General features: G+C 41.3%; 1 protein-coding gene across 1 annotated transcript in view; it reads right to left on the reverse strand.

Moving 5' to 3' along the window:
- The window catches only part of LOC124805290 (myrosinase 1-like), a 237,454-nt gene extending 224,338 nt beyond the window's left edge, over nt 1-13,116 (reverse strand). Inside the window, exon 1 of the mRNA XM_047265801.1 lies at nt 13,078-13,116. The gene's annotated coding sequence lies outside the window, so the exon portion shown is untranslated. The remainder of the gene's footprint in view (nt 1-13,077) is intronic.
- Between the last annotated feature and the right edge of the window lie 2,262 nt (nt 13,117-15,378).

Genomic DNA, 15,378 nt, shown 5'->3' on the forward strand with positions numbered 1-15,378 from the left:
ATCTAAGCTAAATTATTCACGTCTTTTTGGAGGTTCTACTAGTTCGTCACAGACACCATCTGACAATCTCGGTCTTTTCACAGTACATCATATCCTCCATAATGCTGCCTACTCCAGTCGATGGCTCTCACAATGGGCAGAACCTAGCCAGTGCAATGACCAACTGATTTGGTGACAATCACGCGGAGTCCCGGTACCCTCAAAAGGACAGGTACCTAAACCCCAGCATGTGCGGGAGCTAACAGCTCTGATATCGACAGTGCGATCGCTATAGAGTCAGTGGGCTACTATCATGATGGTATTTTACTACCCTCCACCAGGGTAGTTTATTATTTGCCACATGGACTGGCTACCAAGTTGGGTATAGGGCGCTGGTCCCCGCATGGTAAGCTATTTTGTAAAAAAAACTCTGAAAAGTGGAGATCAAACACGGATTTGGGGCCAAACATGAGTTAACAGAAATGAGAGTTGTGAAATAACGTTTGAGGGAAAAGTGGGAAGACCCATAATCGACGTCTTAAGTGGAAAGCTAGGTTGTTTTCAATGAGATGGTCCTATGGACATAGTAAGACTGCAGTTCAGGAAAGGAAAGAATACTGCATTGATATAAGAGGCCCTCTTGCTCGCCACACACATAATCTCCAAATAGTTGTTTGCCTCCTGGGGTCCATCGGTTCGTAAAACTGGTCGTTCTCTTTAAGTACTAAGCCTGAAATAGTACTTAAAAAACACTAAAATATCGATATGATCCGGTTCAATTGTTGCTTAACTTGCGATATCATACTCAAGGTGAATAATATGTCCTCCAACTGGTCTATCAGTTTTGTGCCGAATACAATCCTGTCGGTTACCACGCAGTCATAACAGTGTTTTCCAGAACTTAATCTATTAGTTGATTGAACCAATTGCACGTATTGAAGGCCCCAACGGAGCGTTTCCTCTCTGAATTTCTGGCAATTCGTATAGCCATGTACGGCATCCAATCTGAAAAGAACTTTCTTAGTGTGACTGAGGAGTTTACCAACCACGTGACTGTTCTGAGAACGTTTGCTGCGGGGTCCTTACGAAGTTTACTATGTGACTGCATGTATAATAAGTCAGCAATCTTACTGTGATAGCCACGTTTGTAACTACTGTTACACTGCGTTTGTCAGGAGGGAGAGTGGTAGTACTACCGTCCGCTTTTAAACGTTTTATGGCATTCTTCTCACTCACAGGAACATTACATTTGGTGGCTTTGCCTGAGCTAATAGTATTGCCCATTCTATACTGATTTCTTCAGCTGTTGCTGAATACTCATTACAAATGTCTGCTACACTATTTACAATTTCCTCCTTTTCCTCATCTCCGGGATTAAAGGTAAAATTTCCCATTCGCAATCACTGAACTCTCATTGTCAGATAATGAATATCCTGGTAGATTGATGACAGTACGGGATACGTATAAATTTTATATCGTTAGATTAGGCTGCTAATTTTCAAATTACAGAAGAAGAACTGAAGCAGCCAGAAGCTACTATCGATTTCAATGTACCCATCATCGGCCGGTATGTGAATGATTAGAGTGCAGTTCTCTGTGACTGCTAGAACTGCCACCATAGTGGATTAGAGTTGTTCGTGTTTAATGTTGTTCCAGGGGTGTAATCAGACTCAGATGCGGAGTGATCACTGAAGGGCACGGACTTGCCACTTACTCTGAGGAGACAGTTTTATCAGAACCTGATACAGTTTTAAAGTGTCTTTATTATGGGTCTCCAGTTGGGTGGCTGGTTGATCAGTGCAATATCGTCATTTGAAGGCCATTGAAATATGATACTGGCCTGATGCTGGACTGCATAGGGACGTGAGGGCAGGTGTTCTCATCGCCAAGGTACCAGTCGACCATATCTGACTACCACATGCGAGGGTCGTCGTATGGTGCACCAAGCACATCGTATCCATGTTTTAAGCAATAAAGTAACATAATGTCGAAAAATGCACAAGGTTTATGTTAGTCGATAATTTTAAAATTATTAATGAGAGTTTTAAAAGTGAAATACACACATCAAAAAAAGTTTTTCATCACCTTGATTCCAAGAGTTCCGGAACCTGTACGGAAAATTGGAAGAGAGAACCGGCCGGTGTGGCCGTGCGGTTCTAGGCGCTTCAGTCGGGAACCACGTGACCGCTACGGTCGCAGGTTCGAGTCCTGCCTCGGGCATGGATGTGTGTGATGTCCTTAGGTTAGTTAGGTTTAAGTAGTTCAAAGTTCTAGGGGACTGATGACCTGAGAAGTTGTCCCATAGTGCTCAGAGCCATTTTTTGGAAGAGAGATCAACATAAACATCATTTCCGCCCTTTTTATTGCTCATGAAAACCACACATTACATGTGTTACCACCATACAGCGAGACCATCAGAGGTGGTGGTCCAAATTGCTGTACACACCGGTACCTCTAATACCCAGTAGCACGTCCTCTTGCACTGATGCACGCCTGTATTCATCGTGGCATACTATCCACAAGTTCATCAAGGCACTGTTGGTCCAGATTGTCCCACTCCTCAACGGCGATTCGGCGTAGATCCCTCAGAGTGGTTGGTGGTGTCACGACGCCCATAAACAGCCCTTTTCAATCCATCCCAGGCATGTTCGATAGGGTTCACGTCTGGAGATCTCTAGCCGAGCAGTGTTATCGTGAAGGAAATCATTCACAAGATGTGCACGATGGAGACGCGAATTGTCGTCCAGGAAGACGAAAGCCTCACTATCGGTCGGCAGATGGCATTCACGTATCATATAGTTGTTACAGCGCCTTCCATGACCACCAGCGGCGTACGTCGGCCCCACATAATGCCACCCCAAAACAGTAGGGAACCTAAACCTTGCTGCACCCGCTGGACAATGTGACTAAGGCGTTAAACCTGACTGGGTTGCCTCCAAACACATCTCCGACAATTGTCTGGTTGACACTCATCGGTGAAGAGAACGTGATGCCAATCCTGAGTGGTCCATTCGGCAACTTGTTGGGCCCATCTATACCGCGCTACATGGTGTCGAGGTTGCAAAGATGGACCTCGCCATGGACGTCGGGAGTGAAGTTGCGCATCATGCAGTCAATTGCGCACAGTTTGAGTCTTAACACGACGTCCTGTGGCTGCACGAAAATTATTATTCGACATGGTGGTGTTGCTGTCAGGGTTCCTCCGAGCCATAATCCGTAGGTAGCGGTCATCCACTGCAGTAGTAGCCCCTGGGTGGCCTGAGCGAGGCATGTCATCGACAGTTCCTGTCTCTCTGTATCTCCTACATCATCATCATCATCATCATCATCATCATCATCATCTTTCGTTACGGCCTCTGTAGGACCACGGGTAGCCCTTTCGTGGACTGCATTTTCCTCTTCTTCTCCCAGAACCTCTTCATTATTTCTCCTCTCCTCTCCCGCTCTTCTTCCGAGATCTTCAGTTTCCGTTTCTCCTGGCGGCTCCACTGGTGACATTCTAATCTTTTCCTGTATTCTTCTCTGTCATTGATCTCCGGCATATTTGTCGGTGTATATTTGTTCCTCCAATTTTCCTTTCCTTCGACCTTGATCCCCAATTCCAACCAGTCCTTCCGAAGTTTAACAATCCACTCGGTTCTTGTCTTTCCCCTTGTCCTCCCTGTTGTTTCCCACACTCTTTTCTTCATTCTGTCCATTTTCATCCTAACTACATGCCCAGCAAACTCCATGTCCGAACAACATCGCTTTGGTTCAATCCGAGACGCCTGGACACTTCCTGGCACAAAGTAACGATACGGACGCGATCAAACCGCGGTATTGACCGTCTAGGCATCGTTTAACTACAGACAACACGAGCCGTGTACCTTCTTACTGGTGGAATGACTGGAACTGATCGGCTGTCGGACCTCCTCCGTCTAATAGGCGCTGCTAATGCATGGTTGTTTACAGCTTTGGGCGGGTTTAGTGACATCTCTGAACAGTCAAAGGGACACTGTCTGTGATACAGTAGCCACAGTCAACGTCCATCTTCAGGAGTTTTGGGAACCAGGATGATGCAGAACTTTTTTTTGTGTATGTGTATATTGAGTGAAGCTAACGATAATCTGCTAAATGAAAATTTATTATTTTTTAATTAACTTGTGCTCATAGAGATCCCAACATTCCGTATCATATCTACGCTACAGCAAACTTTCAGTATTGATTAGTGTATTTTGTATTATATTATATATCACATTATGTATCGCATTAGAATATGTCGGTTTCTTTTGCGTATTCCGTACACTGAATGCCTTTTCTGAATCAAAGGCATTGCGAGATGGCCATTCAGGATCAATCCTCAGGAATTTACTAACTCTTTCTACAGAAAGACGATTTCTGGATTGTTTCTGTATTGTTCATGCGACTAAACTCTCGCTCACAGTCAACTGTGTGCAGGGGAATACTATCGGCGAATTCTCAAATTAAATCCGTAAGAGGGAATCGTGCACTCATATTATTAACATAAATGATTTCTACCAGCTCTTAAAATCGTTCCATTGCACCTACTGTTCAACACCTTAAACAATGCCATTTCAATAAAAGATCAATAAAATTTATAGATGTGGCAGAACTAATTGGGGCACAGATTTTTATTATTCGCTCCGTAATTTGGATCAGGTTTCAATTTAAGGTCCTCGAGTCTTTGTATGCATGAGTTCACGCAAATTTTCATGCACTAGGGATAAAAATTTCTAAGTTTGACTTTTGAAATAATAAACAATTTGTTAAAAAGCAACGTAACATCTTTCCTAAAAGACAGTTGTTGTTGTTTCTATTGTGGTCTTCAGTTCGAAGACTTGTTTGATGAAGTTCTCCACACTATTCTATTCTATCCTATGCAAGTCGTTTCATCACCGAACAACTGCTGCAACCTTCATTCTTCGGAATCCGCTTACTGTTTTAATCTGTTGCTCTCCCTTTACGATTTGTCTCTCCCCCCCCCCCCCCCCCCCCCCTACTTCCCTCCAGTACTAAAATGGTGATCCCTTGACGTCTCGGAATATGTGCTACCAACCAATCCCCCTTTCTAGTAAGTATACCAACAAAATTCTTTTCTCCCCAGTTGTATTCAATGCTTCATCAGTTACATGACCTAGCGATCTAATCTTCAGAATTCTTCTGAAGCACCACATCTCAAAAGCTTATATTCTCTTCTTGTCTAAAATGTTTAGCGACCATACTTCACTTCCATACACGGCTACACTCCATACAAGTACTTTCAGAAAAAGATTTCCCGACACTTAAATCTATATTCGATATGAGATCGGAGGCTTTCCCGGCGTATGCGTTCTTTCCATGGCTCTCGGGTGTCCAATGGGACTTCATGGATCGCATCCGGCTAGACGCCCGAGAGCCCTGGAAACATCTATATTCGATGTTAATAAATTTCGTTTCTTCAGAAATGCTTTCTTGCCATGGGCCGTCTACATTTTATATGTTGTCTACTTCAGCCATCATCAGCTATTTTGCTGCCCAAATAGCAAAACTCATGTACTACTTTCATTGTCTCGTTTCCTAATCTTATTCCTTCAGCATCGCCTGATTTAATTGATTCCATTATTCTTATTTTGCTTTTGTTGTTGTTCATCTTATATCCACCTTCCAAGACACTATCCATTCCGTTCAACTACTCTTCCAAGTCCTTTGCTCTGTCTGACAATTACAATGTTATAGGCAGACGTCAAAGTTTTTATTTCTTCCCCCCCAACTTTAATTCCGTCTCCTAAATTTTCTTTGGTTTCCTTTAGTGCTTGCTCAATGTACAGATTGAATAGTATCGTGGTTACGTTACACCCCTGTCTCATTCCCTTCTCAATCGTTGCTTACTTTTCATGCTTCTTGACTCAGAACTGTCCTCTGGTTTCTGTGTAAGTTGTAAATAGCCTTTCGCTCGCAGTATTTTACCCCTTTTACCTTCAGAATTTCGAAGAGAATGTTCCAGTAAACCCTGTCATAAGTTTTCTCTATGTCTACAAATACTTTAAATGTAAGTTTGTCTTTCCTTAATATATCGTCTAAGATAAGTCTCAGGGACATTACTGCTTCGCCTGTTCCTAAATTCCTCCGTAATCCAAACTGATCTTCTCCAAGGTCTACTTCTACTAGGTTTTTCATTATCCCATATAGAATTCGTGTTAATATTTTGCAGCCATGACTTATTAAACTGATTGTTTAGTAATTTTCATACCTGTCAGTAACAGCTTTCTTTGGAATTGGAGTTACTACATTCTTCTTGAAATCTAAGGGTATTTCACCTGTCTCGTCCATCTTGTACACCAGATGGGAGACTTTTGTAATAACTGGCTCTCCCAAGGCATTCATTCAGTAGTTTTGCTGGAATGTCGTTTGCTCCCGGGGTCTTGTTTGACTAGGTCTTTCACTGCTCTATCAAAAGAGAGAAAAATACTATAACTCATTGAGAAATCCACAAAATATGTTTACTGTCTGTGCAACTTTAACATACGTTAACGTCCGATCTAATTTTACTACAGTGTATAGTGAGTGAATTAACATATCTGAGGAGTGCACTATCAGTCTATCACCTAGCAGGATTTATGCCGAGCAAACTGGTATGAAAGTCTGCTACAGTCTGCTGCCACCTGCTGTCACTGACAAACTTCTAGTTGAGTGGCAAGGGCTAGCTGTGCACATCGTGAACCGTGTACGTTGTTTATCAAATCTGTATGTATTTGGCCCATAAGGCAATTACGTCACGCGAGTTGCGCATGCACAAAAGCTCCTTAAAACGTGCACAACTGAAGGTGTGCTTGTGACCCTGATGCCAAGTTTCACGGAGTCTAGAGGAGCAGTAGATTTAAGTGCTATATCTTTCAGACTGCAGCATCTATGTTCGTTTAACAGCATTCAAAGAAAAATAATAAATCCAGTAGGTGTCGAAAAATTTGGATGTTCACATGCTCTTGTGCTCTTGCACAACTGCAGGTTGTCAGCAATGATATAAAAACATTAATCTTGAATAAATATTCTGAACTCACATCTGTCACTTCACTCCTGGTTTCATCATAAAGATTTCCTCCTCTTAGTGCTCACCTCAGGAAATTCAGGATTGATATTAATTGCACAGACAACAACTTTAGATTCAGGGACATTTGTGTCCCAATTTTCGCGAAGATATTTTAAGTCATTTAATAAGGTCTTCGAAGTGTTTTACATCAAAACCTGTGGTAGTATTTCGAGCTTGTCGTAATTTGCTTTTGTAGTCAATTAATATCAACAACTTTAGCCAAATTGGTGTCATGATTAATCAAATGAAAGTTCTCACCTAATCCAAAACACCCTGCACTATAGAACGTGTTTCAGCTGAAAAATTTAGATTACTGTGAGTTTCAGCAGCAATGGCAATCTGATCCAAGTCAGCAGTAATTAGTCCTAACTCCAATAGGTGTCAGACAAGGAATATAAAGAACTTCCGATGCACTGTTTCAGAATTTCCCGTCGTTGTAAACTGCAGCTGAACAGGCTGTAAGGTTGAAACCCTCAAAGAAAAAAAATAAATAAAAGAAAAAAAGTATCTGCTTCATGACAGCTGTTAGCTGATATAGGCCACATGACGCTACAACAAACAGAGAAAAAATTTCGCTGAAGAAAACGTGGCTGAGCCCTTTTATCAGTGTCTCATATTACTTCTGTTGTTACCTTGTCTGCAGCATTAACTGATAAGAACTACGTTTCACAGGTACTGATAGAATTAAATGTCCCATAGCAAATCCTGTTTTCTGATTACAATCTATGAATTGAAAAAATCGTTCATTTATTTCGTATTTATCAATTTCCTCACTGAAGTAAATATAATGCAGGATGAACGTTGTCTGCTCAGCATGATCTGAATCAGGAATTGCATTAACAGTAATCGAATAATACTTATTTGCTCTCTGTTCCAAGATGGCACTCCTTAAAAGATGAGCACAACTAGAAATAATTTCATCATGAGTATCTGTTGACAGAATGCACTTGTAAACGCTTTCCAACTTCTCGTCCGTCTGTGACCTTACGTGTTTTGCAAGAACTGCATCAAAATGACTCAAGATCTCTAATATTCCGCGGAAATTTCCATTATTTGGATCTCGAATTTTCCGAGATGAACCTCTTAAGGCAAAGCCTCTTTGATAAAGAAATAACTTCAAGTAACATGAGAGTTCCCATGATAGTTAGCTATTCTACGGACGAACAAAAGAACATAGCCTGTTTTGTCCGAGCATTAGCATGGCCAATGCACCTTTTTCACGTCGCATCATTTCTTCGCTTTTATGATCCTTCCAGGACAATTATATGCAAATTCATATATTTCATTTTTTGTTTACATTCGAATGCAAAATGCGTCCTATATATTTCGTGTAAAATCTTCCTGTGATGGGATCAGAAGTACCTTGTCTCTTAACGTTGTCAAACCTAACAAATTATAATGTTTCACAGCTGTAGCCGCGTACATTTGCTGGGGAAATTATTTTGGTAGAATTTCAAACTACGTTTAAACAAAGCGCATTTTCGATTCCATTACAAGATGGTTTTAGCGCACCATGTCTAGAGAAAATACTCTAGATCCAAGATTAAACACGAAATATAATTGTACGTAATAAGCCTGTAACAATTGTGAAAGCCGAGAACTAAAACGGAGAGCAAGAGCTGGATTGCTGTGGTACTGAGGGGGTAAAGGGCCTTTATTTATTATACGATATAGAATTTATTTTTTAGTAACAGTCCGATATTTGCCAACTGATGCAAGCCCCGGAGACTTTGGCCCCCGCCCCCCCCCCCCCCCCCCGCACCCTCGTCGGGCCTGTGTGTAACAAAAAGAAACTACACGGCAAATCTGAGTGGGAAAGAAGTGTACGTGATCTGATAAAGGGGCGATGCAGCAGGAAGAAACCAGCGGTGGACGAAAGAGGGATGGACGCAGTGGAACAAGCTTTTGTAAGATCTCAAAGTAGTCGTACAGCAAGCTGCGTGAGAGGCAGGTGTACGTAAATCAAGTGTTCACCGCATTTTAAAGCAAGCAGAGTGGAAATCCTACTTACCTAGGTTACTTCACACGATGAATGAGAACGATACGGATAGTTGCCTAGAATATTGCGACTGGATTTGCGATAGTGAACAGTTGACTTACGTAATTGTTTGAGCCGATGGTTCAAATGGCTCTGAGCACTATGGGGCTTAACATCAGAGGTCGTCAGTCCCATGGACTTAGAACTACTTAAACTTAAGGGCATCACACACATCCATGCTCGAGGCAGGATTCGAACCTGCGACCGTAGCAGCAGCGCGGTTCCGGACTGAAGCGCCTAGAACCGCTCGGCCACCGTGGCCGGCAATCAATTCGCACAAAATAAAGAGTCCTCAGTGGTCTAACGGCCATGAACGTATTCGAGTAGAAACTCTCCAAGACTCATTAAGGTATTATACTTTTTCCGGGTATTACGTTGCAAGTTTGGTGGCTAAGTTTCCAGGATTCAATCCTCAGTCGTTCATAGCATTTCAGTCGCGCACAGATTCATTTCCCTCTAGCATTGATTTGCATATGCGGAAGACGCCAAACTGCACCGTGGTTGAGAGTCCACGTAAAGATGGCTACAAACGTAACTGCAAGTTTGACAAGAATGCTTGATCAAACAGTTTGTGCAAGAACGTTGACTCTCCGCAGCGTTATCTTGCGTATGCACTCAGATTGTTCAAGCTGTTCGAGGCTTGATGAATTTTCAATCGTCCACGCTTCTGCAACGTTCACATACTTGACGTGTGTACCGACAATGTGCAGGCCTTTAAGGAATGTATAGATACAAATGAGATCTTCGTAACCCTTTCAGATCGCAAAAAATCGTCAACACTGCAGTTTGCCTTTCAAGTGGCGCTCTAGTTCTTTTCCACGATTGTGCCCTACGCTTTAATCGCAGATTTTGCGTGTAACAGTTTCTCCATTGATACTGAAATAATGCCATCAATCACATGGTTAGGCCTATATTCAATTCACAGATGAGTTAATGTAAAAATAAGTTCGTTTCATCAACTTGCTTTTACGCCACTAATCAGCGTTCCTACTGTTTTCGCATCACAATCATAAAGCTAGCCAAAAGGAACACATCGTCCTCGTCCGATATTCACATATTCAAAGCCAAACAACTGTTTATCTACGCAAATCTATAGAACAACGAAAGACTTCGGTATAATTTTTGTAACTGTGTGTGTGTGTGTGTGTGTGTGTGTGTGTGTGTGTGTGTGTGTGTGTGTGATAGTTGTAAAAGTCGGTTGGATGCTTTGTCTATAATATGTCACCGATTTCTCGCGGGATTGTGTTTACTAGACTTACATAAGACATGACAATACGTTGATGAGAACTGTTTTGAATTTTTGTATACTAGACGTATGCATGTGTTTGTAAGAAGTTGTGACAGATTGAACTGTAGCATAGCCCGGGGTATTTGTTACATTTGAAGGTGACAGTTTAGCTGTAAGTGGAAAAACCAACAAGTCTCTCTTATTTTTGTACACATTTTGAATTCTACTTGCATTTGTGGCCATTCACTCGAAGTTTTTTTGTGTTTGAAGGCATTTATAGCAAAGGACATTCTCGGTCCAAAAATCCCTGTTCTCACAGATATCGCAGTAGTTTGACGAGTTTTATTTTGCTAATTTTTTCATGTTGGGGATGTCAATCGTTGGTCATTTCTTAACATCCTCAGTCCTTATGCCTTATACATGCTACATCCAACTTTAATTTTTTTCGCTGAGCGAGTTAATTACACTTGCTGTGCCCGATTGTAGCGTGTGCTGTGGACCACGCGTTTTCTTTGCTTCATTTTTTTTCTGTGAACTTACAGTAACTTCAGTATCCACTCGAAGAAAGCTGTTTATCGCACAGTCAGCACAAAGGTAATTTGTTTTAGTATTTTTGAACTAAAATGTGTTCAGAATATACTGCAGTATGGTAACATACCCAGTACTATGAATAAGTGTATTTCATTAGAACGATACGGCCGTACATTGTTTTTCGATGCAGCACTAGATCCATCTTCGGCAACGATCTATACTTCCATACTCACAAGAGAAAGTGCAAGAATGTGATGATAAAGTTTACGCAGTTTAAATGAGGAAACGCCACAGAACACGTAAGCCTGCTATCCACTTACGTGATATGATTAATAAAACCCATAAAAGTTGTTCCAGATATAGGTGTCACAAAGCCAGGGTTTTGTATTTGTGCATTGCACCAAATGCAACCCATATCTGTAAAAAAAAAAAAAAATCCACTCCATAAAAAAAAAAGAATAATGAAAAATTTTCTGATTTTGTGGTAAACTAATGTTTCGTGTACTTACATGTATATTTATCACAGTTTCAGTTTATAAATGGAATCAATAAAGCAATTCCTGGAAACATTTTATAACTAGGATAAAGAGCACATTTCAGTTTTGGTGTGCCGTATGTTCTACATAGCCCAATATTTTGGTGAATCACGCCAGCTTTTAAATTTGGTATTTTACTCTTATTTCGTCCCAGGACAACGCAGTTACCACCAATGTAAACATTTTATTCATAGTATCTAAGCTCAGGACTGAGGAAGTTAAGGCTCCCATCTCCACCACGCTACGGACATCAGCCAATCGACGCAGTATCATGCTGTTGTTAACTATAGCCCGATTAAAATTACTTGGCAGTTGACATCTGTCACTTGCCGCTACAGTGTTGCCGCATCTGCGGGCGGCTACTGCTCAGTTTAAGGCGAAACACAAACGCTGCGTTTCACTTCACAAGTGCTATTAATATGTAACGCGGAGCAATGTTGGAAACAGTCGCTGCAAGATGTGACGAAATGGGAGATCCTGTGTCGGCAGCTAATTTTAAGCAACTAATGACTGTGGCAGACGATGCGTTTCGTAGCCCTGAATTTAAACTCGTGCCATAAGCTGACCACAACCTCGCGATGTGCAGTGTATCCAAGAAAACGGCGATCAACAATCTGTGGCAGAACTAAAATCATGATCGCTTTGTTCACAGAGTTTAGGTAACTCCCACGAGCAAACTCAAGGCGCAAAAACACTCATGATATGTTTGCGTGGACATGTTTCGCATCAAAATTTCAGTTTTTGCGGTAAAAGCAAACGGTAATTTCTCGCTGCCAATGGTTGCCTGAAACTATGCTCACACTGGCTACACGAGATGCCGCATTACCAAGCCGATACAAGCAGACTCCAAACGAAAAAAGAATGACAAGGAGAAAAATAAGAGCAAATAAAAAAGTCAACACGATGATGAAAACGACGCAGCAAAGTATTACAAATAAAAAATACTAAACTAATTAAGTTAAAAAGTGATGATTCAAGTATTTTGATTAGGTTCAGAAAAATTAAAATAGCTCCACATTTAACGAGGGTTTTAACGCTCGACCTGCAGCATATCAACTTTACACACTACCCACTTCGCCATGCCGTTATTTTCGTGAAACTCGAGTGTGTTTGTAACTCTATTGTTCCACTCGCAACGATTAATTGACAGCCTTCATAATTTCGGCTTCATGCAATTTCGATGGAAGCTTATCTAATGTGAGCCAATATCTGTGTTCATAATAACTGTGTAAATGAGACTGAATCGTGTCTTATGCAGAAGGATGCAGTGTGTATCAAAGGAGTATATTTAAGCATCGTTTTCGCGCGTGTGTGTTTTGGTTTTGGTGTGGTTATCATGTGTGATGAAATGTGAAATAAAAATGCTGGGGATCCAAACAATGCTGGACATGAAATTGGAAGCGAGCTGGCCAATTGTTGTAGCACTTTGGCAACAGCGAACAGTTCGGGCGTGACGTTGAGCGCTGTGATTGGAGGAAACCAGCTTAAGTGCATCAGTTGTCATCTGTCAAGTTATTTTAATCGTACTACAATCCCGCACAAACTGCCTTTGGAACACGTAATAGTAAATTGTATTTGTGCATGCTTGCAGTTGTGTGTGTGGGCGCCTTTAAACTGTAGAGCCCTATAGCTGGCTGGATGAGTGAGTTTGAAAGCACTGCGATATTGCAACCAACTTTCGTGTTAAGAACAGCCTTACCTTATTAACCTGCAGTCGCGACCGCGTCGTTGCACAGCTGGCCACACGCTGACGGATCCCTAGCCCGTTGGGCGCCGCCGTCGTGCCTTCACTGCTTTGAGCTCTGTCATTGGCTGGGCCGCTGATCGCGACAGCCCCCTCCGCTGTGCTGCAGTGTAAGACCCCCTTCACACGCAACAACTTACCGGCCGGCCGACCAACCGACCGACCAATATCGTGTTAACCTATACACGTCTCGATCGACAGCAATCAGCGATCACAGCACCGACCTGTTGATGTGACTAGTTTATGATAAGTTCATTGTTTATTTTCCGTGAGATCCCGTTTTGTTTCACACAGAAACAAAAACAGGAATTTGCTTTAGCTGTTTTAGAGGAAGCAATTGTTGTTAAGGGGGGGGGGGGGATAGGACGTCAAACGGGCCGACTTGGAGCAGGAGAGGCACCACACGACATTTTAATTTCCACTTAGGAAATGTAACAGATCTACTAAGGAGAGTGCCTACACTACGCTTGTCTGTCCTCTTTTAGAATACTGCTGCGGGGTGTCCGTTCCTTACCAGATAGGATTGACGGAGTACATCGAAAAAGTTCAAAGGAAGACAGCTCGTTTTGTGTTATCACGAAATAGGGGAGAGAGTGTCACTGAAATGATATGGGATTTGCGGTGGACTTCATTAAAACAAAGACGTTTTTCGTTGCAGCGGAATTTTCTCGCGAAATTTCAGTCACCAGCTTTCTCCTTCGAATGCGAAAATATTTTGTTGACGCCGATCTACATAACGAGAAACAATCACCATAATAAAACAAGGGAAATCAGAGCTCGCACTGAAAGATATAGGTGTTCGTTTCTTCAGCTCGCTATACGAGGTTGGAATAACCGACAATTATGAAGGTAGTTCGATGAACCCTGTGCCAGACACTTCAATGCAATTTGCGGAGTATTCATGTAGATGTAGACGTAGATGTAGAACAAGGCAAAAAAAACGAGGGAAAGCTATGGGTAAAGAAGTGGCTAATGCAGAGAAAGAACTTGACCCGCGTCCTGTCACTTAAAGCAGCTGGGAGCCGATGATTTTAGTAATTATCTAAGAATGAGTGAAACATGCATTTCGGAGCTGCTGAACTTCATCAGACCATTCTTAACGAAAAAGAATACAGTCATTAGGGAGGCTGTAAGCGGTAATGAGAGGCTGTTAGCTACATTACGATTTCTAGCCAGTGGGAGAAGTTAAGTGCGCCTCAAAATCAGTGCTGTTGCATTCCTTCAATTATTAACTAAAATGGTTCCTGAAACATGCAAAGTGATTTATAATTGACTGAGGAAATACATCATGGTAAAGCAAAATAAATGAAACAAAAGATATTAATGTAAGCGTTATTAATTTATTTATATGCATAGCATAAAAGGTGACCTATAAATTTAAGAAACTCATTTCACATTCGACGAAGATAGACTACACATGATAATGACAAGTACATAAGAAATGAGGCATTTTGCAAGCGTTTGAACTGTAAAAAAAACTACACTTTGCTCTTCATAATAGAGGGCTTGGATGTAGACTGGAATTTTTTTTAACACTATTCTAATGAGACAAGCGCGTTTAATGAATTAACGCCCATTAAATGTCGATATTTCCGTTTTTATATTTCTTCTCTGATAAGCGCCAGAAATAAAACCTAAAAACGGGAATACATCAGGTCGACGGACTTATATTCTCTCTAAGTTCCACGTGAAACCATTATGGATTCTAATTATTTAGTAAACATACGGTCGCGTGTAAGTTATCACTTTTTATTTGTGGATGACCGGTCATCCACAAATAAAAAGTAATAACTTATATGCGACCATGACTGTGCTTACGTAATACTAATAATAATAATCATCATTCACTTGAGCACGAACAACTGCTACAATTCCGCACTGGTATGTAATGTTAACATTAAAAGACAACGATGTGATGGACTTATAATTTTTGTAAATCACATTCTATTATATACTTTTGTATTTGTTTTAGCATTGATAATGACCTGACACAGGTCGATATCTGATCTGCGTTGTGACTATAAAATGTCATATTAAAGCAACTTAATTCTACGACTGATTACTGCTCTATCTAACCCGACTAATAATAATACTATTAGGTCACTGTATCTTGGAACAACGTTAAAAAAAGTTCATTTTAGGTTCGTTAAAAAATGAAGCAAGTGTTTCATTTCTTTCGTCTGTGTTGGCATACTCTTCACATGTCCCACAAACATGTGCAATCTTGAAATTTCACCAGAAACTCTGTCGTTAAAG

The sequence above is a fragment of the Schistocerca piceifrons genome, chromosome 7 (assembly GCF_021461385.2).
Source record: "Schistocerca piceifrons isolate TAMUIC-IGC-003096 chromosome 7, iqSchPice1.1, whole genome shotgun sequence".
Classification (NCBI taxonomy): domain Eukaryota; kingdom Metazoa; phylum Arthropoda; class Insecta; order Orthoptera; family Acrididae; genus Schistocerca; species Schistocerca piceifrons.